The sequence below is a fragment of the Arachis stenosperma genome, chromosome 3 (genome assembly GCF_014773155.1).
Source record: "Arachis stenosperma cultivar V10309 chromosome 3, arast.V10309.gnm1.PFL2, whole genome shotgun sequence".
In the NCBI taxonomy this organism is placed as follows: Eukaryota; Viridiplantae; Streptophyta; class Magnoliopsida; order Fabales; family Fabaceae; genus Arachis; species Arachis stenosperma.
In genome coordinates, this window is record NC_080379.1 from 121,154,189 (window position 1) to 121,160,488 (window position 6,300).

Below are 6,300 nucleotides of genomic sequence, written 5' to 3' on the forward strand. Positions count from 1 at the left end.
TTAGAGATAGATTTTTTGATGGATTTTCCGTCGTAGTTAGCAACAGATTTTTCGACAGACTTTTCGTCCATAATTAGAGCTTTGGAAAATCATTCCAAACTTTAAATACATACAAAAAATCTTACTGTAAATCCGTCAATAAGGTAAAATAGATTTCTTTTAAATTTCTCCATTGCAAAATATACCTATTTTCATATAAAATAAATATAAATTTAATAAATATAAATTTTTATCTAATTTGTATTCGAATATTTATAATATTTCAAAAAATAAACAAATTCATCGTATTATCAAACTAAAATAAAAGTGCTATAAACAAGAAAGTCAATATAATTCAAAACATAAACAAAGTGTATTGATACATCAAATATAATCCTCAGTGTATTATTTAACCATACTAAATTTATCAGCTATAATTCATAACATTGTATTATACGAGAAAAATTACATTATGCAAATCTCTACAAGCCAATCAATTAGTATCCTGTGCATGTTTTGAATAATGTCGTACTGCTTAATATCTCTTAATGCAATTGGAAAAGGGCTACACTTCTTGGCTACAAAAATTTCAAAATACTGCATGTCAGTAAAAGTACACAATAGAGAAAAATACATGGGAAAATGTTAATAATAAAAGTTATTCACTTTGTTATGGCAAAAAAATTCATTACACAATATCCTAATAAAAATTATGTCAATTAAATCCATTAGGACTAACCATGACCAGTACAATATGTAGAATGCATCCTAATATATGGAGCAAATTGACTCAAAAGAGTATTGATTTTCTGCAAAGTACATGAATAAGTACAAAAATCAAATCTCTAAAACAAGAGAAAACAAAGAAAAAGGGCAAGTGGATACAGCTTAATACTACCCCAAGCCGTTGTAGTCTTGCTTCCTCACCACTCTAATCACTCAATTTCCACATAAATAAACCCAGAATACTCAATTTCCACATAAATATTTAATTTAAATTTAAATTTTAAAACTGATTTTATCTCATCTAGCTCACGTAACAAACTATTATAAAGTTGGCATAAACAATATTTATTGCAACAAAATTGGAAGCAATTTTTTCCGCTTTAAACATATTTTTAGCAAGTCAAATAAATTTCTGGCAACAAAATTGGAAGCTAATTTTTTCCGCTTTAAACATATTTTTAGCAAGTTAAATAAATTAATTTAAATTTAATTTTCAAAACTAATTTTATCTTATGCAAAACAAAACAAAATCAAGTAGCCCTTGCACAAGAGTCTAATCCATGAGTGGACTCATAACAACAATATTTGAGAATAATAAATTACCTGTGGAACAATGATTGGAAGATTTAGAACTCTTATAGCCAATCCTACACATCCAATTGAATGTCATGAAATCAGAAACTTATCTTAGTTGATCAAATATTAAGCACACATCTTCAACATTGCATACTAACGTTGGCCACCACATGAATCAGCAATCAACTCCGCTGTGACAGCAAAGGGAACACTATAGATAATCTGCAATCAAAACATGGAAAATCTATCTTGTCATGAACTTTCAGGTATGTTAACAAAAATAACATATATCTTATAGAGTTAAAAAAAACTTAAATAAGACAAAAAAAACTAGAAAATTAAATAAGAAAATGAAGAGGAAGAGATGGAGAAAGTATCAGAATGAGACAAACCTGTCCTCTTCCTTGTTCCTGAATTGCCTTCTAAAAGATTTACTCACTGTCTCCAGTCTCAATTAATCTATCAATTGTCTGTATATTGTTAAATGATTAGAAGAAAAACTTTTCAAAGGCATATAGTTTCTTATCTCAAAAAAAAAGTTTCAGGAGAAAATGAAAATACCTCTTCATCAGCTCTTGTGCCCGTTACTAACAACCATGAAAAATAGGGAATACCAAAAAGTTAACTCCACGTCAAAGAAAACCAATGGAATCAAACTATAAAATAAATAAAAAGAAAAGTGGATTAATAAGCATTAGCATGTTTATTGTTCATTTATTTATTCAGTATGGAATTTATATTTATGATAATGAAACTAAACCCAATCTTTAGCTCAAAAGAAGCACATGACATAAACCATGCAAATTGTATAGGAAGAAACTAAGAAAACAGATCAGAATTATACTAACCCATCATGGCAGGAGCCTTGGTCACAGATCTTGACTCATCATGGATTTCAGACCAGCTTCTTGGATTACCCCCTAAATCTATTATTATTTTTCAGGTCACAGCCATCCTAAAAACCATCCAATGAAGCTGCTGTGGTGTGCTTGCAATCTAAAAATAGCATATCCAAATCTTCGAGTCTTTGGTAAGCATCTAAATATCTCTTAAGCTGCCTTGGCCCTACGACAAGAACTGGTTCATGAGGCACCCTCTTCGGTAATTCACGGCGCAGAGCAAGGATCCTAGCCAAGCCAGTGTGGTGATCAGCATGGATATGTGAAATTCAAATGCATCTTACAGCTCTCACAACATCATCAGCACCACTTGCGCCATATCTGTTTTTGAAGGATGTGTTAATTATCTATTCAGATTAAAATAGAAAACAAATGCAGTACGGTAAAAATGTGTTTAAAGAATGCAGATGGACATGCCTTCTTTTGAGTTGTCCCAAGGTTCCTTCACCACAATCCAAGAGCAAACCTCTTTTTGAGAAAAGATTTATATATATTGAACTCATGTTTCTGTACTTGGATTGTTGGGATGAACCGGCTCCAAGAAGAACTATCTCCAAGTCATATCTCCTTCTATTTTCCAAACAAGAAGGAACAGTAGAATCACACAACCAAGGTTCCTGAATCATCATATTTTGATCTGCTATGGGAACTAAATCTTTCTTTGTCTGATTTGCTGCGGGAACTAAATCCTGGGGCTGGAAAGAACTAAGGACAAACATAATTAAGTCGAGATGCAATTCTTGCACTAGCTTTCAAGATAGGAATCTCTACATTCTTCCTGAGAACAATAGAAGCAAACAAGAGTAATAAATAATGTGTTGTAGTAGAAACAAAAAAATGAGCAATTCCCAGAAAAACTAGCAACTTATTTTCCATGCCTAGCCATGATATGCTGTGCAGAACCAAATTTCTTCATCCATTTCTGGTAATCTGAAGAACTTACAACAGAAGCAGGACTTAAGTGAAGCACACATGTTACGCTCTTCCCAGCTTCTTGATCAAGACTTAGGATAAACGTCATCTCTCTAATGTTGACGTACACTAGCCAACATTGCCGATACTTCACAGAATATAACAGGACAAATACCGTCCCTTTAGTGGGAAGAATGGCCAAAATGAATAAAGAATAGGAGACCATGGATCTTTAATAATAATAATAATAAACAGGAAAACCTTCAACAAAACATACCAGCTTGATCTGTGCTTTAATTAATGAAATGACTGATTGTACTCATCTATTTGCCTGAAATAAAAAAGCCATGTCCTAAATTTGAATTTGCAACATTATTATTATTAAAACCAATTAGCATTATTTTCCAACTTCAAATGGAAAAGCAAATAAGAGAAACTCATTCCCCCTCCCCCTCCTCCGTCTAGACAAAAAGAAAAGAGAATAAAAGGGCAAAGATTTTTCACAATTGATTGTCAAAGTAGAACAAATTAAAGAAGTTAAAATCTTCACATAATCAATTACATAACTAACAGTCACAAGTATCTGTATAGTGCATATATATATAATTGTTCCTAGGCCAAAATGATGTGACATAGTTTCAAAATTTTGAACCACCCATTGACTAGATACCATCCTTTTATAACACAACAATGCTCAAAATGCTCAGGCTATATTTTCTTTTAATGAGGACTTGGTAAGTGACCAAGTATTCTAACTTACAAGCCAGAGAAATTCTATACACTGATCAATTATCAACTGCGACCTTTTAGTCTAACCATGTTCCGTTCAGCTCCAAGCCATAGTACTAATGTCAATGTCTAAGTAAAATCGAGTAGTTCAGTTCATGTTTATCACTTAATTTGAGATGTATAATAAAACACTCATGGTGGTCATTGATGCAGACGATGTTTAGCACAGAAAACATGAGGATCTTGGGCTACAATTTTACTAAAGATTTTGTTCCAATCCATTGTCCTTTAAACCATTCCATTTAAGTAAGGCATATATTGTTGCTTAAAATTTCAGAAGAAAACCTGGAAGGGCATATAAGGCAGATTGATCTTGATGTTTTACCTATACAAATTATGTTACGTGAAAATATCTTACTTAGCTATCCTTTCTTCCCTTTTCTGTATGTAGTTCAAAGCTTCAAACCAAGTAAATTCAACATGGAATCCCAACCCTACATCCACAAAAATATGAAGTGTATTGGGATAAATTCAAGAAGAAAAGTATTTATATGGTTGTATAACCCTTAATATCAATATTTTACCTGGATTGACTGCTTTTGTATTTATCATATTTATGTTAAGACACTAGTACAAGTATATCTTAGTGTTCATCATAAAAACAACAAAATCGATTCATTATCAATGTAAATTTTTTGTTACAAGTGTGTTTAAGGGTGAGAATGCTTACCTTGAGCCTTCTCAAAAGCATATCCAGCTTAGCATATTGTTTATCGAGCTCTTGAATTTACAAGACAAGGGAGAAAATCCATACATTCCATGAGATGACATGATTGAACATGGATTTTAAAGTCATTCTCTAATTTTACAAAATTGAAGGGGGAAAAAGAAAGAAAAGTTGATTAATGGTGTTCACCACCACGACCTTGGCCACGTGGGATCTCAAATGATTCCTAAAGAAAAAAGGTAATCAAGTTAATAAATATAGTTTTATCTTAATGTTGCATATGCCATCTACATGTTCTAATTCCTATGTAAAATCTTCACAGACATTACTGCTATTCTATTAGCTCTTGTTCTGCATAAGATTGAAGAATAAGTTGATCTATGATGCATGTAGAATTCAGAGTGAGTAAAACAGAACACTCCAAGCTAAAACGTTACAATAGGAAATATTTTACAAACAGAATTGTATTGCTCATGTTTTAGATTTAAAGCCATATAATCATCTCAGTAATTGAAAAAAGACTGAACTAATTAAATAACAAAATCTACACTATCCGTATTTCAAACATGAAAATAAAAATTCAGAAAATTGAAAGTGATAAGTTCAGAAATTAACCGAATATGAGGATAGATTCTCGATATTCTGGAACAGGAAAATTCTATGAGTGGTAGCAGATCTAGAAGTGTGAGAAGGAAAACAAAGGAGAAAGAAAAAAAAAGAAACAAAGCAAAAGAAAAATAAAACAAAATAGCTATGCATGCGTAAGAGAACAGCAAAAACAATAAGAATTGGATGACAGAAACCATACCAGGACTAGAACGACGACAGTGTGTTGCAAAGTTCGAGGAGAGGTGGTGAATCGGACGAGATGCAAAAAAGTTCAACGAAAAATGGCAAACAGGAGGAAAGGCTGGCATCAGTGTAGTAGTAAATAGGAAGAGTGATAAAGGCGTGGAAGAGATTAGGGTTACCTGCAAAGCTAAGGCGAGGTCGAAATAGAGTGATTTCTGTGATTTTTGCACATTAGGGTTCGATACGAAGTAATACAAGCAACACACAAAGAAAAGCCAGGAGGGGATGTGACGGAGCTTCGTTGTGATGAAAGTTTAGTGCGACAGCGGTGCAAGCGGAGAGCTGCCACCGATGGAGCATCTGGAGGAGAGGGGTGTGGAGGCGCAGAGAGGTGTCATGTGAAATGAGGAGACACGCTTAAAGCAAAACCTTTATTTCAAGGGCACCACTTAAATAAAGATCCCAAAATTGACTTTATGGTAAAGACGCCTACGTGGCAAAATCTAAGCCATACATTCTAAAGCCACACTTTTCTTTTAAAAACCGTAACTCTTCAAAAGCGTCACCTAATGGAAAAAAGTAAATTAGAAGATTTAAGAGATGAAATAATTAAGTTATCAAAATTAATAGATCAAAAATTAATGATTTTAACTAATATCAATTGTAATGACACTAAATTCTTAAAATCAATACAAAATGATTTTTCTCAAAATCTTTATTTTACTATAAGTTTCATTGAAGGATTTCAAAAACCTGAAAAAACTTATATTTCACATGGAGTTCCTAAAAAATGTTATTATGGAGACAATTATCCCCATCTTCATCATACTTTTAATCCACAACTAAATTCTATAATAGATATGCTTGAAGAAATATTAGTTTCTCTAAAATTTCAGAAAAATAAAGAAAAAGAAGAGTCTAATATAATAAACAAAATTGAGCAGATTTTTGATAAACATT

The 6,300-nt window shown here is 32.3% G+C and overlaps 2 long non-coding RNA genes across 7 annotated transcripts; both read right to left on the reverse strand.

The window, feature by feature from the left end:
• Window positions 1–294: 294 nt before the first annotated feature.
• Window positions 295–2,500, reverse strand: LOC130968499 (uncharacterized). Of its 2 annotated transcripts, XR_009081676.1 has the most exons (6): window positions 2,130–2,500; window positions 1,843–1,868; window positions 1,674–1,751; window positions 1,440–1,503; window positions 1,309–1,352; window positions 295–557 (listed from the first exon to the last, which is right to left on the reverse strand). It is a non-coding gene; the product is annotated as an uncharacterized LOC130968499 (long non-coding RNA). The 2 variants fall into 2 exon arrangements; XR_009081675.1 differs by having other exon boundaries at window positions 298–557; window positions 1,309–1,503.
• A 97-nt stretch (window positions 2,501–2,597) lies between these two features.
• Window positions 2,598–5,754, reverse strand: LOC130968500 (uncharacterized). Of its 5 annotated transcripts, none has more exons than XR_009081681.1 (6): window positions 5,520–5,754; window positions 5,164–5,299; window positions 4,552–4,774; window positions 4,207–4,315; window positions 3,370–3,423; window positions 2,598–3,240 (listed from the first exon to the last, which is right to left on the reverse strand). It is a non-coding gene; the product is annotated as an uncharacterized LOC130968500 (long non-coding RNA). The 5 variants fall into 5 exon arrangements; XR_009081680.1 differs by lacking the exon at window positions 5,164–5,299 and having other exon boundaries at window positions 2,598–2,958; window positions 3,124–3,240; window positions 5,357–5,748; XR_009081679.1 differs by having other exon boundaries at window positions 5,164–5,224; window positions 5,357–5,748.
• Between the last annotated feature and the right edge of the window lie 546 nt (window positions 5,755–6,300).